General features: G+C 44.7%; 1 protein-coding gene and 1 pseudogene across 3 annotated transcripts in view; one reads left to right on the top strand and one right to left on the bottom strand.

Annotated features, from left to right (window-relative positions):
* Positions 1–6,358, bottom strand: part of CRACR2A (calcium release activated channel regulator 2A) — a 146,063-nt gene extending 139,705 nt beyond the window's left edge. For all 3 annotated transcript variants that reach the window (XM_066257710.1, XM_066257711.1, XM_066257713.1), the window contains exon 1: positions 6,098–6,358. The gene's annotated coding sequence lies outside the window, so the exon portion shown is untranslated. The remainder of the gene's footprint in view (positions 1–6,097) is intronic.
* A 5,562-nt stretch (positions 6,359–11,920) lies between these two features.
* LOC136322296 (tigger transposable element-derived protein 1-like) overlaps positions 11,921–25,858 on the top strand; it is a 52,783-nt pseudogene continuing 38,845 nt past the window's right edge.

A 25,858-nucleotide genomic window follows, 5' to 3' on the forward strand; every position in this document is an offset into this window, starting at 1 on the left:
GCCCGTGGCCTGGCCCTAACCACCCTGAGGCCCAGCAGCAGTTCCCAGCTGATGGTCCCCCACTTCCCAGTCACTGGAAGCCCCTGGAAGCTGCACAGAATGAGCTGGTGACACAGACCTCCAGGGGAGCCTCCAAGCGGGAGGACTCTCTTGCCTTGCCATCCACCAGCATGCTCTCTGCCCTGGGCTCTGTGCCGGGTCACAGATCCTGCCCAGTGCTTCCACGTCCCCTGCTGCCTGCCTGGACTCTGCCCAATTTTCTAGGTCCAACTTGAATCCCGTCTCCTCCGTGAAGCGTCAGAAATAGCCTTGACTCTGCTTGTCTATAAACTCTAACAGCATGGGTTATCTTTTCAGATATCATCCCCCCCTCCCCCAAGGGGACTGTCAATGCTGGCTGGAGGGACGACACCCTCTCTCTTCTTAAACCAGATCCCCTGGGACCTGAGCTGGCGCAGTAAGCACTGGTGCTAATTAGTGAGAGAGTCTGTCCCGGCCCTCTGGGGAATTTCATTCTAAGACTGGCATGCTGACAGGAACCAGCAAGGGGAAGGAGGACCCCAGACTACAGAACTCAAGAGCAAACTTTCAACAGATGAACCCACCATGACTGACAGACCAGGAGCCTTTGCGCATCCATGTGCTCACCTGAGAAGAACTGGCAGGTAATTGTTCCCATTTCACTGAAGGAGGAGGAAACTCAGATTTAGAGGGTGAACCCTGAGGACACGTGACTGGTTACAGAATTGGGTCCTGAACTCAGCATTCAGAGGGGCAGGCTGAGGAGTGGCTGAGGATATGAGCCTGGGGCCGCGCTGCCTGAGTTCAGATCCCAGCTAGACCTCTTAACAGCTGCATGACCTTTGGCAAGTCATTTTCTAGGAACCTCGTCTGTAGATGGAGAGAACGATAACAATAAAAATAGCAGCTATTTCTAAGGCTGTCATAACGATTGAGTCTGTTTGTGCTAAGTAAGCTCTCAGCCATGCCTGGTCCAGACCGTGCATCCAGCCTCGGGGTGCCATGCGAAGGGAGTCCCTGGAGTTCCGTGTGTGACCAGGATGGGGCTGCAGGAAGTTGGTCTCCCTCCCCACCTCAGCCCCAGCCCAACCTTCCACACCAGCTGGGAGGGTGTGCCCTGATGTGGACTCCATGTGGCCGAGCTGCGTGCCTTTACCAGGAGAACTCGGGCCAGCTGCAAACCTGGAGCTCAACACTGAGCAATCGCTAAAGTAAACAAAGTGAAAATAAACCAATTGGCCAGGTAATAGAGGAGATGTTCCTCATGTCCGCACCAGTAACTGAGCCACTGTAGCCACTTTCCTACTTTCCCCGTGCTACTGTAAGTTTAAAAGAGAGTTAAGGAAGTTAGTTGGCCAGCTATGCAAGTGCAACCAGAGCTGGCCCCAGCAGGTCTTGGCACACTCACAGCATGTGTGCTGAGTCTCACTCTTCTCACCTTTCCCCAAGCCCAGCAGGGCGCAGAACTGCACAGACCCAGGAAGTGCTCTGAGCACAGGGCTCAGGGCACCGGGCTCAGGGCACAGGGCTCAGGGTACAGGGCACAGGGCACCGGGCTCAGGGCACTGGGCTCAGGGCACAGGGCTCGGGGTACAGGGCTCGGGGCACCGGGCTCAGGGCACAGGGCTCAGGGCACCGGGCTCGGGGCACAGGGCTCGGGGCACCGGGCTCGGGGCACCGGGCTCGGGGCACAGGGCTCGGGGCACCGGGCTCGGGGCACAGGGCTCGGGGCACAGGGCTCGGGGTACAGGGCTCAGGGCACCGGGCTCAGGGCACCGGGCTCGGGGCACAGGGCTCGGGGCACAGGGCTCAGGGCACCGGGCTCAGGGCACAGGGCTCAGGGTACAGGGCTCAGGGCACAGGGCTCGGGGTACAGGGCTCGGGGCACCGGGCTCAGGGCACAGGGCTCAGGGCACAGGGCTCAGGGCACAGGGCTCAGGGTACAGGGCTCAGGGCACAGGGCTCAGGGCTCAGGGCTCAGGGCACAGGGATCGGGGTACAGGGCTCAGGGCACCGGGCTCAGTCAGGGCTGAGCCAGTCTATCCACTGCTGAAGCGCTCAGTTCCAACCCTCCCACAAGGGCTCGGGTCTGGCCACATACATTTTCCATTATGTGAGTAAGGGGTTTCAGAACAGGTTCAGCAGGGACAGAGGCCCTGGGAAGGCTGCTTGCTTGCTGGGACTTCCCAGCATCTCCTAGGAAGGCCCGGGGCGCCCCCAGAGGCAAGCTCCGGCCCCGTGACCGTCTCCCTTGGCCAGCTCTTCCAAGATGTGTCAACAAGTAGGCTGGATAAGAAAGAGCCCTGCTGACATTCAGAGCAAGGTGAGGGTGGGAGCCAAAACATACAGGAAGGGAACACACTGCTTCCAGAAGAACCTGTCACAAAAGAAAATTCTGTACTCCTCAAGCTAAGGGAGACCCTGCACGTACACCTGCCCTTCCAACAGTGATCCCTCGCGTCACCCCAGGCAGACGAGGGCCTTCCGGTACCCATACCTGACAATGGCCTGCAAGAGGGTATTCCTATGTCCAACCCAGTCCATATGTCCTCATCGACTTAGTCTGAAAGGATGGAGTGGGTACAGCCAGAATGAATCAGGCCTGTGGCCAAGCCAGGTTCAAACAAGGTGCAGTCTGTAGCGGACAAAACCTCCAGTCTGCTTCTCCCAGCCCCCACCCAGCACCTCACCACAACCACAAACTCATTGTTTATGCAGATGAAGTCATGCTAAATTGACTATGAAGAGCAGCTTCCAGCCGGAAACAAGCATCTGGAAGGTCACTGCTAAGTCCTAGAAGAGGGCAGCTGAGTGTAGGACCAGCATGGTGTGATGCGGAAGGCATGGGCACTCACACAGCCAAACTGCCTGGGTTCAGATCCTGCTTCTTCTGTTTACTGGCTGGATGATTAATGGATGTAATATCTGCCTCTCTGTTCCTCTATTAATTTTTCTATAAAATGGGAATGATAGCAGTGCCTACTGGGTTGGGTTCTTGTGAGGCTTAAACAAACAAACACATCTGGCACTAACTGTAAAACGGTGTCCTTAAGGATGCCAGTGTGCCCAGGACACGTTGGCTTATACCTGTTGTCCCAGCGTCTTTATCAGTACTCTCCCTCTCATTCTCAAAAGTGAACAGGTCTCACAATGAGTTATAAGGCTGACTAGCTCTTGTCCTTTTTTCTGTCCATGGTTATCTCTAAGCCAGGTTCCCAAAGTGTGTGTCCCCAGCAGAGGTCTGCCCATGCCTCTGAGGTGTCTGTGCCATAAACTCTGCTGTTCCTCTTTTCTGCTTTCTCCTCACTGTGTCCCTCCCTCTCCTTCTCCTCTCCCACAGCCACCATCTCCTCTCTGGGTCCCCCCGTCAGTGTCCCAGGTCCCCGAGTGCACGCAGGTATCTTACGTGCACTGACCCTGCACACTGGGATGGGACACTTTCTGGCTAAGTAAACTATGCCTTCACAAATTTATCTTAGAAAAAGGAAATCGTTTAAAATGTCAAAGAAATTACCTGGTCACTAGATGGGTAAGTGGAAATAATGTGGCATTTTGTGCACGTGCATTGAATTTGTTGTTTAAGGAGAAAAAAGAAGAGGAACAGCTGGAAATGGTCCATCAATTGCTACCTATCTATAAAACTGCCTCAGAGGCTGTGTTATAGGGAGGCCGGAGGCTGTTCATGGCAGTGGTAAGAGCAAAGCCTGAGTCAGTAGCTAAAGGGTCTGGTCCCTTCTCTGTCACTCACTGACTGTTGGTGAAGAACCATGATTTTTCTGAAGCCTCAGATTCCTCATCTACAACATAGGGCACACATGTCCTTAGGTCACCAGATGCTATGACATTGTAAGAGGCCCTGGTCCTGTCCTTAGGCTCCTGCCCCTGCCCCTGTGGAATTCCACAATTGTCTGCAACCACATTGTTAGGACTTATCTGGCCCTTTTCAGAGGTCAAACATAGGAGGGAACCAAGCCTGGGACAATATGATAACCTGAACTAACTCTAGCCCAACAAGTCAGGGCAAATGCCCGAGTCCCCTATGCATGGAGACAAAATACACAATTGTTCTGGGTGGGAGAAAAGCATGGTAGTGATGTGATTTCAGTGACTGATCTGCCAGACCCCAGGGGGTCCCCCACCAACCTCCTTCAGCACAACTTCTCCCAGACCCCTTCCAGCTTCCCAGGCTCGAAGAGCATGCTCAGTAAATTTACAATGAGGAGCTTCAAGGAGGGGGTGCAGAACCAGTGGGCACTGCAGCCCCTGTCCCAATGCATGATGCCATCACAGGCTCCCACATCCCCAATCGCCCACCAAGCCTGACCCTACTCTGGGGTTCCCTGCTCAGCACTGGAACCCAAATCTCCATCATCATGGTCTCCTCCTCTGTTCTGGGCTCTGACATTTATTCAGTTACCAGATTAGATCTGTTCCATCTGTCTCCAGGTTCAAATCTCTGCCCCACCACTTATTTGCTATGTGACCTTGGACTAGTGGTTTAACCTCTGACTTTCAGTCTCCTCCTCTACAAAGTTCGTAAAGGTAATAATTTCCTCATAAGATTGTTGGGAAGATTAAGTGAAATCATGTGTGATAATGTCCTACCACAGGCCCTAGCGTATTTCCCCTGCCCCCTGCCCCCCAGCTCCCATCCCTAATAAAGTTCAAGTTCCCAGACTCATTCTCCAGGCCTTCCACCACTCCTCATCACAGTTCCCAAAATTCCAACCATCTGCCCCCAACCAATGTTCCTCACCACATCTGCAGTGCATTTCCCCTTGTCCCCAGACACATCCCACCTCCACGACTCTGCTCAAGTGTCCCTCCCTCAGAAATGCCTGGACCCAGCTTCCTCCTCAAGGCACAGGCTAAGTGCCACATCCAGAATGCCAACCTGATCCACTCCTTCCAGAAGTAACCTCCCCCCTCCAAAGTCTCTAGCCCTATGGCGTTCATCACGCTCACAGTGAAGTACTGAGGGTGAAGGGATCTCATCGGTCCTCTAGGAAGCCTCCAGTTATCATTCAAAATATGCAGAGAGCAGCTCTTACAGGTCAACACTGCACAATGAAGTCGTTCATGGTGATTTTACCTGAAAAGGGGCATGAACCGTGGATCCTCAAACTAAAATTCTGATTCTACGTGGAGTAAGCTGTGCTAGTTCCATATTCCTATGCCCATATCTTTGATAAGAAGATTCTCTGGCATGGCTGGTTTCTTCCAGAAAGGGAACTCACTACCTCATGAGCCACGTTCTTCCTCTTGAATTCTGATCACCCCTGGGGATTCCCAACCATGGAAGTAACACAAAGTTAATTTTTCTGGGATTTCTGGTGTCCTCCTTAGAGCCAAACACAGGGCTGGTTCCCTACAAGTTCCTTGTGAGTGAGTGGACAGACACAGGGATTTAGAGGGCTTTCCCACACGCGCAGGGAGATCCACCACATCCCTCTGCATACATCCACACACTTCCACATGCATTAATCCACATGCACACACTCACACATACCTGAACAGAGTCAGGTTGGCTGAGTCACACCCCTGACCACAGCACAGTGAAGCCCGGAAGTGCAGCCCCAGTAGCAGCCCATTTCCTGACCTCCTTCCTTTGCTCTGGGAGGCTTTGTTTCTGTCGCTTTCTGCCTTTCCGACCTTGTCTCTCCCAGTTCTTTGTTTCTGCACATGGCAACAGTGCTGCTGTCCTGACCCACGTGGCAGAGCTCCTACGAGGAGTTTCTGGTTTCTAGATCTATGACTGCACCAGTCACTTTATAAAAAGAGAAGGCTGGATGTGGCCAGGATCCCTGAGGTTCCTTCCTGAGCTCAGCCCCAATGCTCCCCGGCTCTCCGCCAGTGCCCCTCAGGGTTCTGAGCGACAAGGTTGGGGGCCAGGGTCGGGAGCTCAGCCATTCCCCTCCAGGGCGCACGGTCTGCAGCGGCCCTCCCAGGGACCCATGTGCTGCGCACACATGCGCGCCCGGCGGCCGCGGGGAAGCAGGCAGGGGAGCGCCGACTGCCCGGGCTGCACGCGGCAGAGGGGCTGGGACAGCGCCCGCCAGGACGGTCCTCCACGTACCTGGGGAGTCGCGGCCCTCCTTCTAGCTGCCGACGCCGCGCTCGGCTCCCAGCTGTCGGGGTGCCTGACAGGCTGCCCCGCCCGGCCCTCTCCGCCGGAACCACAGGCTGGACAAGCCCCCTGCGCCGCAGAAGCGGAGGCGGCGCCCCGTCCCGCTGCCAGCTGCTGGCTGCCACCCCGGGCGCCCTCCGGAGTCCGCACGCGCCGTGGCGGGGTCCCGACGGGCGGAGACCTGGGAGAGCGAGGGCGCCCAGGTGGCAAGGGCGGGGCTGCCGCTGACTTAGTCTGCTGACTGGTCAGGCTGCCTGGTCCCCTCTGTTCCCAGTCCTGACTCCAGAATGTTCACAGGTTGCAGAGCCCAACATTTTTTTAGACGAAGGGACTCAGTCTGGAACTTGGGGGTGAGCTGGAGAGATGGATGAGCATGCATCTCTGAAAGCCAGCAACATCCAGGCCCACTCCAGCTGTTGCCTGGGGATTCTGGTGCCTTATACATTCTATCTCTTCTATATATTCTTCTGTTGGCAGGAATGCTTGTATAATAAAAAACATCCAATGGCTATGTTTAATAAAGATGAAAATAAATTGTCAAAGGCCTTCCAAGGTGGTCAGGCTGAAGGCTGACCCACAGCCTAGCACACGGGGACCTCCATGCTCACTCTCTGGCCACAGACTAACTTCCCAGCCCCACCCAGTGTCCCCCAAACGCACACGCACCTCTGGTCTAGGAACACCAGCTGCTGCCGAACACCAGCTGCTGGGGGTTCTTGCTTTGCCTGGAATGCCTTTCCCCTTTCTTCTTTGCCTGTTGATATACTACTCATCCATCCAGGTCCCACTGGAATATCCTCTTCTTGGTAAGCCTGTCCTTCTCATGCTGCTATAGACATTAGACCCACTCCCCCCTTCTCTTCCCTCTTCCTCTCTGCATTCCTCCACACTAAGCCCTGTTCCTGGAGGAACAGAAATAAGCACTTACTAAGCAGCTGTCATAAATCTATGTGGTACCCTTCCTTCTCCTTGAAGCCCAGGTAGCTACCAGGCCTTAACCTCCCCCAACACCACCCACCCCAGGAGAAGGGCTGCATCAGGCCCCCCTTCCCACTACTTACAGTATCACTGTTTCTCATCTCCTTTATAGCCATTAGCCTAACCTACGAATGATCTCACCAATGGGCTTCAGGAGGCTGTTGGGCCACCTCTCCAGCCTAACCTCTGGCGCCCCAGGCCTATGTGTTGGTCTTTTCTGTTCCTGTTCTGGGGCACGCTGCTTGTGTCAGCCCCAAGGTCAGGAGGAGCTGTGCTGGTGCTGCTCAAGCACAAGTTTGAAGGCCAGCCTTCTAGGTAGCAGCACGGGCTACCGGGCGGCTTGCCCTTCTCTCGACTCTGTGTGAGGAGAGAAGCACCTTTCCCATCAGCATCTAAGAAATAGAAAACATCTTAGAGACTATCTGATGCAAAACCTACCCACTCCCATTTTGCAGAGGAAAAAACTGAGGCTGGAGAGATCAAGTGGTATCAAAGGTATCTACCATTGTTACTGTTGTTAATTAAATATTGCTAATACCATTATCTTGCAGGTGGAGATTGTCTTTCTCTTCTAAAGCAATTCCACATATTGGTACTAGTTTGCCCCTCACCGCCCCATGAAGGATTAAGATATTTATGGTCACCTCCTCACTTTGGAGATCAAAGACTGGGACTTGACCTGTGGTGTTCCAAGCTGTCAGCTATGGCCTTGGCAAGTAACTGGACTTTTCTTCATAAGTAAAATGTGGATAGGAACAGTCCCTACATCATTAAGTTGTTCTAAGAATCTAAATAAGTATGCGTAGCTTTAAAGGATTTAGAACAGTAACTGCTACGTAAAAATGCCAAATGTGCTTGCTATTTTTGTTATTATTCATTGCATTATTTAATAGGTGAGGTAAAGAGGTTTGGAGGGGCTGAGACTCGTCTAAGGAATGACTGCTTGTAAAGGGTTGGTTTTGTCACCGAAACCCATGCGCTTTGCCTCTGACACCATTCTGCTTCCTGTCAAATCCCATCATGAGATGGACACTATACTACATGTCTCTGGTTCTAACTATACCTATTTCATAAGGTAGGAAAGCAACTGACCTTTAAACCAGCGATTATCAACCTTTTTCATCTCATAGCACACATAAACTAATTACTAAAATTTCATGGCACACCAAAAAGAAATTTTTTTTTGTCAATCTGACAAAAAAAAATAGGTATAATTTTGATTCATAAACACCAGATGACTATTATTGTGTTGGCTGTCGTCATTTTTTTATTTGACAATCTACTAGAAAAGAGGTCAATGTTTCTGACTATTTAATCAAATATGGCATGTTTCAAAAACTCTTGCAACAACCTAGTTGAAAATCGCTGCTATCTGAGAACACCCGCACTTACTAACCATGTCTTTTGGGTTTTCTGGTGACGTCTTTGATCTACCTGCCACTTTGCTTCACAGAGCACACCTTGTGGCTTCCTTTGGAATCACAGGATCACCGCATGTGGGAGCTGAAAGGTCAGCTTCTGCCTGTCTCAGGCCCCAGCAGGGAAGAGGCGGCAAGGCTGAGTCTTCTCATCTGTGGACACAGGAAACCAGGGCAGGGCAGGCACTCACAGTGGCCCCATGAGAGGCAGGCAGCCTAAAGCTCAAGAAGGATAAGGATCTCCACTTCTCTTCCCAGTACCGCATAACTCCTAATCCAGAGCTGCTGGAGAAACCCAAACTCATTCATTTGAAGAGTATTTATTGAGCAACCACAAGGTGGTGAATAAAAAGCAAGGCAGGGCCAGCGTCCTCGGCATTGACCCATGTGGTTGAACACTAGAAGAGTCTCATGCTTGATTTAATGCTATACTATCACCTCCTTGAAGTTCTTAATTTTTGAACAAGGGGTGCTGCATTTTTATGGCCCAGCTGGTTCTGGACTTAGGTCTTCCCTAAAACACTCGAGCTTCCAGGGAGGCAGCCATGGAATTGATGATTGCTGTGGCAGAGGCAGGGTAGCTGTGGAGGACAGGGCAGGAAAATGGTCAGTGTCCGGCTCACTCGGGCCACCTTTCCCAGCTACCTCAGCCTACCCTGGCACCCGCTGCTGGCCACAGTGCTCTGTGCTGCAACAGTGGCCTTGGTTAAACACCAAGGTCTATGTAGCCCCAAATAGCTGCTGCAAACCCCAAGACTTGCCAGGCCACTGTTACATCTTGACAATACCAGGAAATGCATGTCGTTAGAGCCCTAAGCCTTCCTCATGTCCCCCACCTGCACCTCACTTTTCACCCAGACTCCTACTGGCCTCTGGTTTCCTCTGTTTGCCCAGACCCAGCCAACTTCAGGCAAAGGATAAATAATGTCACCCATACTTGAAAGCAAGTGGCAGATAAAACCTAATGGGCTCTTCATCCAAAGGACACTTCTGTTTTATTAGGGATATTTTATATTCTCCTGCCTGCCTGCCTAACATGTGATAAGCATCTAATTCATGATAGCCAAGTATGACGACAGGTGTAATATGATGGATGCAATAAGCTTGCAATAAGCAATTTGGAGGTCACTCGCTCAAGAGCGGGGAATTTTGTTGTGTTTCATTTCATTTTCATTTTGTTTTAGGAATAATGCTAGAAGGCTCAGCACAATGGTTTAGGACTTCGTGGGAAGAGAGGGAAAGAAGGAAAGGGAGGGAAAGGAGGGAATGGAGGAGCAAGGATGGACCGCTCTCGAGGAGATTGGCTAGGGAGGGAAAGAGGTAGTGTGGGAACGAAAGGAAGAAGGGAAGCACAGAGAAGCCTTGAAGACGTTTGTAGATTGAGGTCAAGAATCCGATGAGGAGAGAAGCGATGGGGAGTGAGCAGGGTCAAAGGCCCTGGTTCAAGAGGACCTGGAGAGCACAGGAGGGTGTGGGGGAGCCCCTAGGTCTCCGAACCAGGAGGAGGAAGATAAAGATGGTTGAGGATGAAGAGCGAGACATGAGAGGAAAGTGGATGCAGTTCCTAGATGATGGGCCTTGTTTTCTCTGACACAGGAAAACAGGTAATAGCTGGAGCGTCCAAGTAGACCAGTGGGGTGTGTGACATCTAGACACTCCTGCCGTGAGTTGCTGCCTCCTCTGGGCTGGGTGATGAGGGGCCACCCAGTGGGGGAGAGTAGGAAGTGGGCTTGGAGGGTGCAGAGCTCCTTGCCGGAGGTGTGTTTCATGGCCCTCTCCCTCCTGGCATTTGTCTTGCTCAGCTCTGCTCTCAACTCTAATCGAAGGCCAGTTTCCCTGGCATGATCCCCCTCAGGGGACAGTAAAAACAGGCGCTGTTCCAGTACAGGAATTCCTCTGCTGTCCCTTCTTCCGTTTTGTGAGTGGTGCCACTTACAGAGTTTCCAACAGGTGGAGGCCCCAAAAAACAAAACAAAAACAAACAGGCCTTTTAATATTGACTCTCCGGGCTCCATCCAGATGGCAGCATCTGCCCCACCTCCCAGAGCCCCACCAGCAAAGGCCAAATCAAACAGCTGCCAAGGGCTCGACAGCCGGCCACCCTCCCAGAGAAAGCTGACTCTGCAGGGAGCTCGCCCTGTAGTCACATCTATTGTCTTTCTTCTCCTTTTGGGTGGGAAGGAGGTGATTTTTAACATGAGATCACAGGGGTCAATTACAGAACCACAGGTGCTACTGAAAAATAAATATACACATACACATAAGACCCAACCATAGCACCCTGGCTATCAGTGTAAGAGATAAGGAAACAAGAAATACTGGAAAGAAAAGTGGAAGGGGCTATAAGCCAAAGAAGATGTTCAGGCCTAGAGTTTGGAGGACTCAGCTAGCTCCTGAGAGTCCTGAGGACAAAGGAGAGCTGCTCCTGTCACGTGGTGGGGTGGCTCCGTGTTCTCTTATTTTCTCATCTTCAAGTTTGTGAAGAAACATCGCCGTCTTTGGAAGGTGCTTTGTTTTAGTAAAGGAGAAATCTTTTGGTTTTTCTAAGCTTGTGTTCACTCTCAACCAATGATAGAGTTTAGATGTCAAAAAAAGATACTGACAATTTAGAATTTGAGATGGTAATAATTCAGTGACCTATTTAAAAATATATACAGCCATCTCTTGACCCATTAGAAAACAAAAGTAATCAAAGCAGCTACTGCTGAACATTATTTTTAGGAAAAATAATCCAGAGGCTATAAAAGAGCTAATTAAATAGAAATAAAATATCAGAATTATAATAGAACTTTGCTGCTGATTCAAGAGGTTGTAAGCGCTCCTGAGTCCTGTGCGTCCTCTGTAATGCCTCTAGCCTCCCATGGTCTCCTTTCCTGACCCATCACCTTAGCTCAGGACGAGCACCTTGACCTTCTATTCCTAGTCTCTGCTAGCCCAGTGCACCCCCACGTGACTGCCAGGTATGATATGTGTAAAGCACAGCCCTGGACGTGTCCCTGCCCTGCACAGGGACACCTGCCATGAACACCCCTTCTGTGCTTTCTGATTAAAAACTAAAACCTTTAGGCTGGACTCCAAAACCATCTCCAACCTTGCCTCTTGCTACTCACCCACAAAGAGAACATAAAGAGTCCCACGTTTACTTTCTAGCATAAATGTTTTGCTGCCTAAAGGGTCCTCCTACCCTCCCCCCTCTACCCGCCATATCTATCTACTAGCAGGGGTCCCCAAACTTTTTACACAGGGGGCCAGTTCACTGTCCCTCAGACCGTTGGGGGGCCGCCACATACAGTGCTCCTCTCACTGACCACCAGTGAAAGAGGTGCCCCTTTCCGGAAGTGCGGCGGGAGCTGTATAAATGGTTTCAGGTGGCCACATGCGGCCCGCGGGCCGTAGTTTGGGGATGCCTGAAAGTCTGGGGCAAGATCTGGCTCTCTACGGCCTGCCTCAGGAGGACACTGCTCACACCCCAGACAGCGTCCTTCCTGCCCACACCACGTCTCCTAGAGACTGTTCACGTGCTGCCCTACCTCTAGTTTCTCTGTGGACTTGGAATTGTGGAATGGAGGGGACTAAGAGGTAGAGACCAACTAACTATTCAGCCTTGAGCAAACCAGGATGTTTCTCTGATCTTTAGTTTTCTTATACAGCGTTCAGCCACCCCAAGAGGTGCCTCAGTGGTATGCAGATTATTTTGAGCTAAAAAGCAGCTGAGATCCTGTGGGCTCAAGAGAAACTTCTGGCCCCATTTCACTATCTAGAAGGATTTGAATGAGGAGCCTTGCCCATAGTAAGAGATTATCAGAGATAACTTTTCTGAGCTATCTATATGGCAGGGCAAATTACTAATTACTGAACATCTGCTCTCCCAGTAATGGCCTTCGGAAGCGCGGAAGTGTCTTACCTCAGCTCTAGTTCAGAATAGCATGTATACCACACTTTTCTCTTCTGCCTTGGATTCTCTAATGTATGCAGGATCCTTGACTCTCTCATGGGTGTGGGGTTCCCGTGCACACAAAATTAAATTTTTTTATTAATTTTATTTAGACAATTAAATTTAACAGAGTGACATTGATCAATAAGGGTACACAGGTTTCAGATAAACATTTCTATAACATTTGAACTGTTGATTATATTGTATACCCATCACCCAAAGTCAAATCATTTTCCATTACCTTTATTTGTCCCTCTTTACACCTTTCCCTCCCACTCCCCCACATCCCCTTCCTCCTGGTAACCACTTCACTTTTATCTGTGTCCATGAGTCTCAGTTTTATACCCCATCTATGTGTAAAATCATATACCTCTTAGCTTTTTCTGATTTACTTATTTCAATTCGTGTAATATTCTCAAGGTCCATCCATGTTGTTGTAAATATCACTATGTCATTATTTCTTATGGCTGAGTAGTATCCCATTGTATATATGTACCACATCTTCTTTATCTAGTCATCTATCGAGGGACACTGTGGTTGATTTCATGTGTTGGCCACCCTGTGATGAACATGGGGGTGCGTGTGTCTTTACATACCAATGTTTTTGAGTTTTGATGGTAGATACTCAGTACACAGATTGCTGGGTCATGCGGTAGGTCTATTCTTAATTTTTTGAAGAACCACCATACTTTCTTCCATAATGGTTGTACTAATTTGCATTCCCACCAGCAGTGAATGAGGGTTCCTTTTTCTCCACAACTTCTCCAACAATTGTTATTACTTGTCTTGCTGATAATAGCCAATCTAACAGGTGTGAGGTGGTATCTCATTGTGGTTTTGATTAAATTTGATTTGAATGTTTGCCTAGCCAGGAGAACCACAGGAGCAGAAGCAGAATTTTTCTCCTTTTCCACACTTATCTGTAAGATGTAGTTAAGCACAGGACCTATCTGATTAGGTTGTTGTAAGAAGTAAATGAGATTGTTCAGGCAATAAAACACTTTGTATAGTGCCTGGTATTAAGTCAGGGCACACAATGTTAGGATGAGAGGGAGACAGGGAGAGAGGGAGACAGGGAGGGGTTTGGAGGGGAGAAGCTAGAAGAGGAAGAGAGGGAAGAGAACAGGAGAGGAGAGGAAAAACAAAACCAGACCTTCAGTTTCTACTAGAGCCAAAGGACCATTGCCTCATTTTAGATGGACACACATACATAACCTTCCTTGAAGACAAAATTTTATGTAAAAACGACATCCTTGCTTTGGCCGATTGGCTCAGTGGTAGAGTGTCAGCCCGGTGTGTAGAAGTCCCGGGTTTGATTCCCGGTCAGGGCACACAGGAGAAGCACCCATCTGCTTCTACACCTTTCCCCCTTTCCTATCTCTCTGTCTCTCTCTTCCCGTCCTACAGCCAAGGCTCCATTGAAGCAAAGTTGGCCCGGGCGCTGAAGATGGCTCTATGGCCTCTGCCTCAGGCGCTAGAATGGCTCTGGTTGCAACAGAGCAATGGCCCAGATGGGCAGATCATTGCTCCCTGGTGGGCATGCCGGGTGGATCCCAGTTGGGTGCCTGTGGCAGTCTATCTCTCTGCCTCCCCGCTTCTCATTTTAGAAAAATACAAAAAAAAAAAAAAATGACATCCTTGCCCTTCGCTAAAGAAACCTGCGGAATCCAGACAGGAAAGCTTTCTACCCAGAGCTCTTACCCTCCTTGGTAAGAACTCTACAGGCTTGACAAGAACACTCTAACAACCTGCTGTTCACAGAGTAATTTCCAGCAAGAGAACGTTAAGAGGTTGATAAACCATTTTTTTTCCCAAAAAGCAGCTGTGATGCTTAGTCAAAAACAATCGTTTCAGAACGCTGCAAATTGACTGGAGACATGCAACATACTGAGAAATGTTTGTTCTTGAAAACTATTGAATTTTGAATAAAGTTAGCACCAACATGAAGTGTTCTCGCCTGGGGCTGTTCCCATTCCACACATTCTGTTCTTTGCTAGTTCAATCAGGGAAGGTTGTAAAAACCAGCAGCTTTTATCACTGGTAGAGTGGTTTGACTTAATTTGGAGTAACATCATTTTAAATGGTGATCTCAGAAGCAAGAACTGAACCTGCACAGCAGACGATGGCCGGATGGCTACCTGGGAATTTAACAGGGAATTGAGGGCGGTGATGTGGCCATGGGAAGATGGATACACTCTCCACATTTCATGGGTAACCAAGGTTGTGTGCATGTGCTGCAGAGACAGGAACAGCCCTAGCCACACATACATCCCTGGCCAGTGGAGCCTACCACATGTACAGAGAGATGCACAAGCTCATTGGAAAATAGAAGTTGGGGTAGACTTAAAAACAAAAGCTTGACATTTGAATGCACTCCCTGTCTCACTCATAGATCTATCAGCAGAGAGTAAAGGCCTTACTCAGCGGTTCTCAACCTGTGGGTCGCGACCCCGGCAGGGGTCGAACGACCAAAACACAGGGGTCGCCTAAAGCCATCGGAAAATACATATTTATTATACAATACATTTTTAAATAAAATAAGTATTTCCAATGGCTTTAGGCGACCCCTGTGTTTCGGTCGTTCGACCCCCACCAGGGTCGTAACCCACAGGTTGAGAACCGCTGGCCTTACTGATTCAAGGTATTTGAATACAACCTCTGGCCAGTCTTTGGCTGGACACTAATTTAGGCAGACACAGGGGTGACTATGGAAGCTAGGCTTAAGAATAAAAAGTAGGAAAAAAACAACAGAGACATTCACTATGCACATTTCAGAGGAGACAGAATTTATGGATTTAGGCTAGGCAAATATTAAACAAATACATAAAACAAGTACACTCAGGGGAAATTAGAATGCATAGTTGCTAAAATGTAAAACACTCAGTTTCCAATATATATATATATATACATATATATATATGTATATATATATATATATAAAACATAGAGCAACAAGAAAGTATGACTACATTCAGAAAAAGAAAATCAGTGAACAGAAATTATCTCTGTGTCCCTAAGATGTTGGGCTTTAAAGTAGTTATTAGAAATATGTTTAAAGAACTAAAAACAAAAAAACAAACATATTTAAAAATTTAAGAAAAATATACCAATAATGATTAAACAAATTTTAAAATCTTAATAAAAATATGAAAATTACACAAATGAATCTGTTCTGAAATAATGGATGCCATAAGGCAATGCAATGCCATAGTCAAACTGCTGAGAATATGTCAGCCAAAAATTCTATATCCATCCAGCAAAACCATCCATCACAAATGAAAGCAAAGATATTCCAAGATAATCAAAGACTAAGATAATGTTTTGCTAGCAGACACACCTTATAAGAAATACTACAGGGCCTGATCAGGCGGTGGCACAGTGGATAGAGCATCAGAATGGAACGCAGAGGACCCAGGTTTGAAACTCCGAGGTTGCCGGCTTGAGTGTGGGCTCATCCAACTTGAGTGCAGGCTCGCCAGCTTGAGCTCAGGGTTGCTGGCTTGAGTGTGTGATCCTTGATATAACCCCATGTTTGCTGGTTGAGCCCAAAGTCAACTGGCTTGAGTAAGGGGTCACTCACTCGGCTGGAGTCCCCTGGTCAAGGTACACATGAGAAAGCAATCAATGAACAACTAAGGTGCTGCAACAAAGAATTGATGTTTCTCATTTCTCTCCCTTCCTGTCTATCTGTCCCTTCCTTTGTCTCTCTCTCTCTGTCACACACAAAAAAAAAAAAAAAGAAAGAAAGAAAGAGAAAGAGAAACAAAGGAAAGAAAAGAAAAGAAATACTATAGGAAATCCTTTACTGAAAGGGAAGTGACACCAGATGATAACTAAATCCACAGTAAGAATAATGAATTCTAGAAATAATAAATGTGTTGGGTAAATATCAAAGACTATATATTTTCTCATTTTCTTCTCCTAACTTTGTTAAAAGACATAAAGTTGGGCCCTAGCCAGTTTTTTCAGTGGTTAGAGTATCAGCCCAGCGTGTGGAAGTTCTGGGTTCGATTACCAGTCAGGGCACACATGAAAAGTAACCATCTGCTTCTGTTCCCCTCCCTCTTCCCCTCTTGCAGCAAGTGGCTCAATTGGTTCAAGCATCACCCCTGGTGTTGAAGATAGTTCTGTTGGTCTTAGAGGTTAGCCTCAGTCACTGAGGATAGCTCAGTTGATTTGAGAACTGGCCCCAGACAGGGGTTGCCAGGTGGATCTTGTTGGGGCCATGTGGGAGTCTGTCTCTCTATCTCCCCTCTTCTCCCTTAAAAAAAAAAAAGTTAAGTAAAGCAAAAATTAGAACACTATATTGTTGAGTATATAATATGTAGAAATAGATGTGATAATAATGGAACAGAGGGGAAAGGTAAAGAAGATATATTGAAACCAAGTTTCTACAATTAACTTAGTATTATTCTGAATTAAATTATGATAAGTTGAGATGCATACTGTAATACTTAGAGCAACACTTAAGAAAATAATAATATAGAAAAACAGACAGAGAAATTAAAATGATACATTAAAAATATTTAACATAAAAAAAGAAAGGGAGGAAAGGAATAGAAAGAGAAAGAGGAAACACAGCAAATAGCAGCTGTAAATCCAACCATATCAGTAACTATACTATATATAAATGGACTACTCTGGTATTGTGGCTTATAATAAATTTTTATTTGGCCTTTGTCCAGGGTTCCTGACTTAACAGTTCACAAGACCCTTAGAATTTCGGGTGATCAGAGCAATTGGAGCATCTTGTTATATTTGGTCTCATCCTCAGTTCCTGAAATTGCCTCAGAGCCATAAAGGTGAAATGACGGACAGAAACTTTTTAGTTTGATGTAGTCCCATTTGTTTATTTTTTTCTCTTTTTAAATATTTTTATTTAAAATTTTAATTTATTGTGTTAACATGGTTTCAAGTTTGCCACTCAATATAACACCCTGACCTCCCTGCACCCTGCCCCCCATACCCCACGCAGTCTCTTTCCATTCCCATTGCCCCTCTCTGCCCCCAACTCCATCCACCCGTTCCGTCTGGGACTTGCTGCCCTGTTTTCTATATCTATGTGATGTATATATAATTTGACTAATCCCTTCACCTTCTTTGCCCTGTCCCATCATCCCTCTTCCCTCTGACAACTGTCATTCTGTTCCTTGTGACCCTGCCTCTGTTTCTATTTTGTTCCTCAGTTATTGTGTTCATTAGATTCCACATACACATGAGATCATTTTTAATTGGATTATTTACCTTCCTAATGTTGAGTTTTAGAAATTCTTTATAAATTTTGGTTATTAACCCCTTATCAAACATATCAGCAAATATGTTCTTACATTGAATGGGGCTGTCTTTTTATATTGTTAATGATTGATGTCTTGTGCTGTGCAAAAGCTTTTTAGTTTGATAGAGTCTCTTTTGTTTATTTTGTTTTTTATTTCACTTGCCTGAGGAGATATATTAGCAAAAATATTGTTATGAGAGATATCAGAGAGTTTACTGCCTATGTTTTCTTCTAAGATTTTTATGATTTTGTGACTTACATTTAAACCTTTTATCCATTTTGAATTTGTTTTTGTGAATGGTGTAAGTTGGTAGTTTGGTTTCATTTTTTTTGTGTGTGCTGTTTCTTTCTTAATATTCTGTCTGGAGAATCTATCCATTAATGTTAGTGGGATATTAAAATCCCCTACTATTATAGTATTGTTGTTGATTTCTCCATTTATGTCCATCAAAATCTGCTTTATATATTTAGGTGCTCTTATATTGAGTGCATAAATATTTACAATGGTTATATCCTCTTGTTGGATTGCTCCCTTTATTATTATGTAGTGACTTTCTCTGTCCTTTACTATAGCTTTTGGTTTAAAGGCTATTTTTTCAGATATAAGTATTGCTACCCCTGCTGTTTTTCATTTCCATTCACATAAAACACTTTTTTCCATCCCTTCACTTTTCAGTCTATGTGTATCTTTTGTTCTGAGGTGGATCTCTTGTCGACAGCATATGTATGGGTCCTGTTTTCTTATTCATGCAGCTACCCTATGTCTTTTGATTGGAGCCTTTAATCCACTTACATTTAAGGTTATTATTAATATGTACTTATTTATTGCCATTTTATTCTTTAAACCTATGATCCTCTTTCTCTTGGTTTCTTTTTCCCTTTCCTCTTCTTACAGCAGGCCCTTTAACATATCTTGCAGTATTAATTTGGTGATAATGAACTCCTTGAGGTTTTTTTTTTTGTCTGAGAAACTCGTTTCATTTTTTTTTGTACATATCTGTTAAATTTTCCTACCACTATTTATTGAATAGACCATCTTTATTTATTCATTGAATTTATTTATTGAATAGACCCATTGTATATTCTTGCCTCCTTTGGCAAATATTTATTGACTATAAAGGCATGGATTTATTTCTGAGCTCTCTATTCTGTTTCATTGATGTATATTTCTGTTTTTAGATGAACAACTCTACCATGCTGGGTTTTTTTGGTTTGTTTTGTTTTTTATTTAGAGAAAGACAGAGAGGAAGGAGGGGGGGTGGAGAAGCAAATGGGCGCTTCTCCTATGTGCCCTGGCCAGGAATCGAACCCGGGTCCCCCGCACGCCAGGCCGACACTCTACTGCTGAGCCAACCGGCCAGGGCCACCATGCTGTTTTGATCACTATGGCCTTGTAGTGTAGTTTGATATCAGGTAGTGTGATTCCTCCTACTTTTTTCTTCTTTCTCAAGATTGCTGTTGCTATCCAGGGTCTTTTGTGGTTTCATACATTTTTGGAATATTTGTCCTAGTTCTGTGAAATATGTCATTGGTATCTTGATAGGAATTGCATTAAATCTATAGATTTCTTTGAGTAGTATGGACATTTTAATGATGTTGATTCTTTCTATCCATGAACACAGTATATGTTATTACTTATTTGTATCTTCCTCAGTTTCTTTTTTTCAGTGTCTTATAATTTTCTAAGTATAAGCCTTTCACATGGTTGATTAGATTTATTCCTAGGTATTTTATTCTTTTTGAAGCAATTGTGAATAGGATTGTTCTCTTTGTTTCCCTTTCTAATATTCATTATTGGTGTGTAAAAATGCAACTGATTTATGAATATTTATTTTGTATCCTGATACTTTAATGAATTCATTTAGCAGTTCTAGTTAGTTCTGGTGGAGTCTATAGGAGTCTTTATATACAGTATCATGTCATCTGTAAATGATGTCAGCTTTACTACTTTATTTCAAATCTGGATGCCCTTTATTTTTTCTTCTTGTCTGATAGCTGTGGCTAGGACTTCCAGTACTATGTTGAATAAGAGTAATAAAAGCAAATGTCCCTGTCTTGTTCTTGATCTTAAGAGAAACGCTTCTAGGTTTTGTCCACTGAGTATGATGCTGTCTGTGGGTTTATCTTATATGGCCTTTATTATGCTGAGGTATGCTCCCTCTATTTTATTGAGAGTTTTTATCATAAATGGGAGCTGGATTTTTCAAATGTTTTTTCTGCATCTATTGATATGATTATGTGCTTTTTATCTTTCATTTATTAATGTGGTATATCACATTAACTGATTTATGGATATTGTACCAACCTTGTATCCCTGAAATAAATCCCACTTGATCATGAAGTATGATTGTTTTAGTGTATTGCTGTATCAGGTTTGTTAATCTTTTTATGAGGATTTTTGTATCTGTGTTCATCAGGGATATTGGTCTATAATTTCCTTTCTTTCTTTTTGCATAGCAAAGGAAACAATCAACAAAATGAAAAGCCAACCCACTGAATGAGAGAACATATTCACTAATACATCTGATAAGGGCTTACTATCTAAAATTTATAATAAACTTATAAGACTCAACACCAATACATAAATAAATAAATAAAAATCAAATTTAAAAAAGAGCAAAGGACCTGAATAAACACTTCTCCAAAAAATGTACAGATGGCCAACAGATATGTGAAAAGATGTTCAACATTACTAATTATCAAATAAATACAAATAAAAACCACAATGTGATATCACCTACCTGTCAGAATGGCTAACATCAATAAACAAACAAACAACAAGTGTGGGCAAGCGTATAGAGAAAACGGACCCCTCCTGCACTGTTGATGGGAACGCAGATTGGTGCAGGAACTGTGGAAAACAGTACAGAGTTACCTCAAAAAATTAAAAATGGCACTGCCTTATGATCTAGCAATTCCACTTCTGAGAATATATCCAAAAAAACCCAAAACACTAAATCAAAAGAATATATGCACCCCTATGTTCATTGCAGCATTGTTTACAATAGCCAAGATTTGGAAACAGCCCAAGTGCCTATCATTAAATCACTGGATAAAAAAGCTGTGATACTTTTACAAAATGGAATACATCTCAGCCGTAAAAGAGAAGAAACTCTTACCTTTCGTGACAGCATGGATGAATCTGTAGGCTATTTTGCTAAGCAAAATAAGCCAGTAAGAGAAAGACAAGTACCACCTGATTTCACTTATATGTGGAATCTAATGAACAAAATAAACTAACAAACACAATGGAAACAGACCCATAGATACGGTGTAAAGATTGTCAGCTGTCAGAGGGGATGAGGGTTAGAAGGCAGGGTAAAAAAGGAGAAGGGATTAAGCAATAAAAAAAATAAGCCCTACAGACACCAATAGCAGTGTGGGATTGCAGGAAGAAAAGGGAACAAAAAAGGAGGATAGAAGGGGGGCAGATGGTGATGGAAGGAGACTTGACTTGGGGTGGTGAACACACAATAAAATATACAGATGATGTGTTATAGAACTGTACAACTGAAACCTATATGATTTTATCAACCAATGTAACCCTGATAAATTCAATAAAGAAAATTTTAAAGCTGAAATGGATGTCTTGTTATTCATAACAAACCCCTTTCCAGCACAACTAGGTTTATGTCAATGAGGTGACTTTCAGAAATCCCCTAAAGATGGGGGAGCTGGTAGCCAGGGGAACCAAGCAAGCGTGATTAGGGGTTTGAAACTTTCGGTCCCACCCCCTCATTTCCCGTGAAGAGAGAGGGACTGGAGATTGAATTAATCACCAATGGCCATTGAGTTAATCAATTATGCCTGTGTGATGAAGACTCCAAAAACCCCAAAAGGTGGGGGGAAATCCTACACATCAAACTTGTAAGTTGGGGAACAAGAACACTTCCATGTGCCACCACATCAGGCCCCCACTCCACAAGGACGGAAGTTCCTTTGTTCTGGGCCTCGCCCTACATATCTGTTAACTTGTATTTTTTAATATTTTTTTTTGTAATGAACTGGTCATCTAGTGAGTAAACTTGTTTCTTGCGTTTTGAAACCTTTTCCAGCAAATTAATCCAAGGAGGGGTTCATGGTAACCTCTGATTTACAGTCAGTCAGAAGCACAGGTGACAGCCTAGACTTGCTATTGGCATCTGAAGTAATGGGAGTCTCACGGGCTGGAGCATTTAGCCTCTGCAATCTGATGCCATCTCCGAGTATATTGTCAGAATTGAGCTGAATTGTAGGACACCCGGCTAGTGTTGGAGAATTGCTTGGTTTTGTGGGGGGAAATCCCATACATAAGAATTGGTGCAGAACTATAACTGAACATACTACTTTGTCAACATAAGAAATATCCAAACCTATAGAGAATTTTTATGTTTATTTGAGCCAAACTGATGACAATTGCTGGGAAGAAAATCTCAACGAATTAAAAAATGCTCCAAAAAATGGAGTTTCACCACTTATTTTATACATCAGAATCAAAGGGGACATACGAGGTTGTTATCTGAAATCCACTGGTGAAAAATTGGGGAGGGGGGGAAAGCAAAGTAGGGAAATCTCTGAGATTGGATAAAAAGTAAAATGAAGAGACACATACATCTTTTACATTGGTGGGTACAGGACAGTTAACAATGAATGTTTACAGCACGTAGAGATGGTGTGTGGAGAATAAGGTAAATGAGGAGTCTTGTGGTCTCCTACTCAGGTGGGAGATTGTGCCCTGAGCGGTCTGGAAAAAGGGGATTACTCTGACATTCCAAAGGTATGTTATTGTATATACAAAAAGACAAAAGACAGGCTCAGTTAAGGTAAAGATTGACCCTTGTCAAGGAAGATATCAGCCTAGAACATGACTGCCCACCGTGACTCAACTTTATTATGAAGTTTTAATCCCAGATCATCCTAATGTGCTTATTTTCAGTCTCTGAGTTTGTAAGGCCAGCATGCAGGCCTCCCCTGAGCTTGTCAGGTTTAGTATGTGGACCCTTTTATTGTCCACAACTTGAAAGGCACTGATTGTCACACTGAATAAAAAAAGAGCAAGACCAAACTCTAGGCTGTCAAAAGAAAAGCAGCTTAGATTCAGAGAAACAAAGAGATTAAAAGTAAAAGAAAGGAGGCATCCCAGTGTCAGCTATGACAGATAAAGAGCTTCTATCCTTCCTTATGTGATAAAAGCTGAACAAATGGAAAATAAATGACTTTTCCTAGACTCATCAGAAAATTCATGTCCCAGGGCAAAACACCACCCTAGAATCTGGAGAGACAGGTGAATACAGAGAAATCACATCCTTGATCAGCCTACCTAGAGAAGAAGCTGCTGCCACCATAAAATGGTAGGCACACTTAAATGATCATTGTGACTAACTGCTGGAGGCTGAGTATGGGTTTGCTTAAGAGTAAGAAATTCCTGGGGATGCAATTTCATGTGCTTTAAGCTGGGGAACCCACAAGATTCTCAAGGGAAGGATCCAACAAAAGCTCTTTCATGTTCCAGGTAGAGGTGAGGCAAAAGTAACCATTTGTATGATATATAAATATGAAGTCTTCTCTCTAAGGCAGTGGTCCCCAACCCCCAGGCCATGGACTGGTACCAGTCCGTGGGCCATTTGGTACCTGTCCGCAGAGAAAAAAATAAATAACTTACATTATTTCCGTTTTATTTATATTTAAGTCTGAACGATGTTTTATTTTTTTAAATGACCAGATTCCCTCTGTTACGTCTGTCTAAGACTCACTCTTGATGCTTGTCTCGGTCACGTGATACATTTATCCATCCTACCCTAAAGGCTGGTCCGTGAAAATATTTTCTGACATTAAACTGGTCCGTGGCCCAAAAAACTGGTTGGGGACTACTGCTCTAAGGGACGAACTTTCCCAGAGCTTTACTGACCTGGGGGAAGGGCAGTTAGCCAACTCCAGCTCCCTTATAGCCTTCCTGAATCACCTAAAGGAAGAAAATAGAGACAAAGAAAAAAAATAACTTCTGAAGACCACAGCCCAGAAACCCAGGCACACTAAAAGACTCATCACCACCAATAGTAGAATAACAGCATATTACAACAGAAAGAGCTGAAAAACACAAGGTTGGTAACTAAAGCTTGTGGGATCCAAGCTATAATAAATTTTAAATACAGCCCAGTTCCTGGCAAGATTAACATAAAACTCCATACTAAAGACCTATTTGCCTCAGCTTTTTTTTTTTTTTTAACCTTTAGAGTCAGGAAGGGAGTGACAAAGGAGGAGGAGAGAGATGAGAAACATAAACTCGTAGTTTCTTCACTTTAGCTGTTTATTGATTGCTTCTCATATGTGTTTTGACCAGGGACCTGAAGCCCAGCCAGTGGCCCCTTGCTTAAGCCAGCGACCTTGGGCTTCTAACCAGCAACCTTTGGGCTCTCGCCATTGACCTTGGGACCATGATGATGAACCTGTGCTCAAGCTGGCAAGCCCATGCTCAAGTCAGCGACCTTGGGGTTTTGAACCAAGCCCTCAGCATCCCGAGCCAATGCTCAATCCACTGCACCACCACCAGTCAGGCTGGCTCTATTCTTATTACCTAATATATTGTGCTTGCTTTCAACAGAAAGGTACAAGGCACACCAAAAGGCAAGACAAAACAGTCTAAAGCAGTGGTTCTCAAAGTGTGCACCAGGGCATACTGGTGTGCCCTAGATTTCCAGGTGTACCCTATGGTATTCCAGAGAAATATGTGCCTGTTGGGGACCAAAAAAAACAATAAGGTTTTTGGAGTTTAGATTTTTGGGGGGACAGAGGTGTGGGGAATTGGCTGTAAGCTGACAGTCTGCCCAACCCCCCACCTCACTTGTCTGATTAGGTTGCAAAAGGCTATTAAGCTATGGTGCTGGATTGTTTACACTACCCCCCCCCCCACACGTTCCCCAGAAAGACTGGAGGCAAGTTTCTTCTATCCTTTGTTTGGTGTAAAGTTAAGATGATATGTATGGTGGGGATTTTCTGCACTTTGTAAAATTCTTGGGTTGCCTTGAAAATATGATCAAAGATCTCATTGATTTGCTAATGGCCCACTTTGCCCTATAAATAAAGCAAGATGCGGTTTTGGGGCATGCTTTGTTCTTGCCAGCAGCAACTACAGGGCCCTCCCGACCCCGTATTTTCTTAATTCCCTGTATTTTCTTAATTCTGCACCGTTCCCACTCGGGACCTGGAATTACTAGCTGCTCTGGTTCGTGGCATGTGCCCAGATATAAAAAGAAATATAGTTACTCTATTATACCATTTTATTATAGAAATATCACTGTTTTTGTTAATACATCATTATTATATTTATTATTAACACATCATTATATATATTTTTTAGATAAATATACCCAAATAAAATGGATAGAGTACTCAAAAAGAAGTGTGATATTAAAGAATCTGATTCTGGAAGTGAGTAAAAGTTAAATGTAAATAAAATATGACTTGAAGGCTGATGGGCAGAATTTAATTTATAGCATTTTCCATCACTTAACACTGAACAATGTGATTGGATTAGAAACCCATTTATGGAAGCTTCAAGTGATTTTGGTTTAACATTAACAGAAGAAGAACTGGCAGCTATATCCACTGATCGTGGATTGATAATTAAACATAAGGAATTGTCTCTTGAAGCCTTTTGGATTTCTATAAAAGAAGAATATGTGGCAATTTCTAAAAAAGCTTTGAACATTTTACAATTTTCAACATCCTATTTATGTGAATTAGAATTTTCTACCCTCAGCACAATTAAGAGTAAAAAGAGAGGAATTCTTCAATGTATTGATGAGAAAATGAGAGTTTGCCTTTCAAATATATGCCCAAACATTGAAGAAATTGCTAGGACACATTAGGCTCATGTTTTTCAAAAACACAAGAATGAAAAAACACATTCATGCCAGGACCTGCCGAATTTACTAAATCTTACTAAGAATGTATCTATATATATAAAAAGATAACTTTTTTGTCTTTTTAAAAATTTTTTAACCCCTCTTTTTTACGAATTCTAAAAAGCATAACTCAAAAAATGTAACACAAAAATGTTTTTTAATGTCAGAATAAATTTAATTTTGTTGTATTTACTTCATTTAATTACCATAAAAGAATGCTTG

The sequence above is a fragment of the Saccopteryx bilineata genome, chromosome 2, assembly GCF_036850765.1.
Source record: "Saccopteryx bilineata isolate mSacBil1 chromosome 2, mSacBil1_pri_phased_curated, whole genome shotgun sequence".
Classification (NCBI taxonomy): Eukaryota; Metazoa; Chordata; class Mammalia; order Chiroptera; family Emballonuridae; genus Saccopteryx; species Saccopteryx bilineata.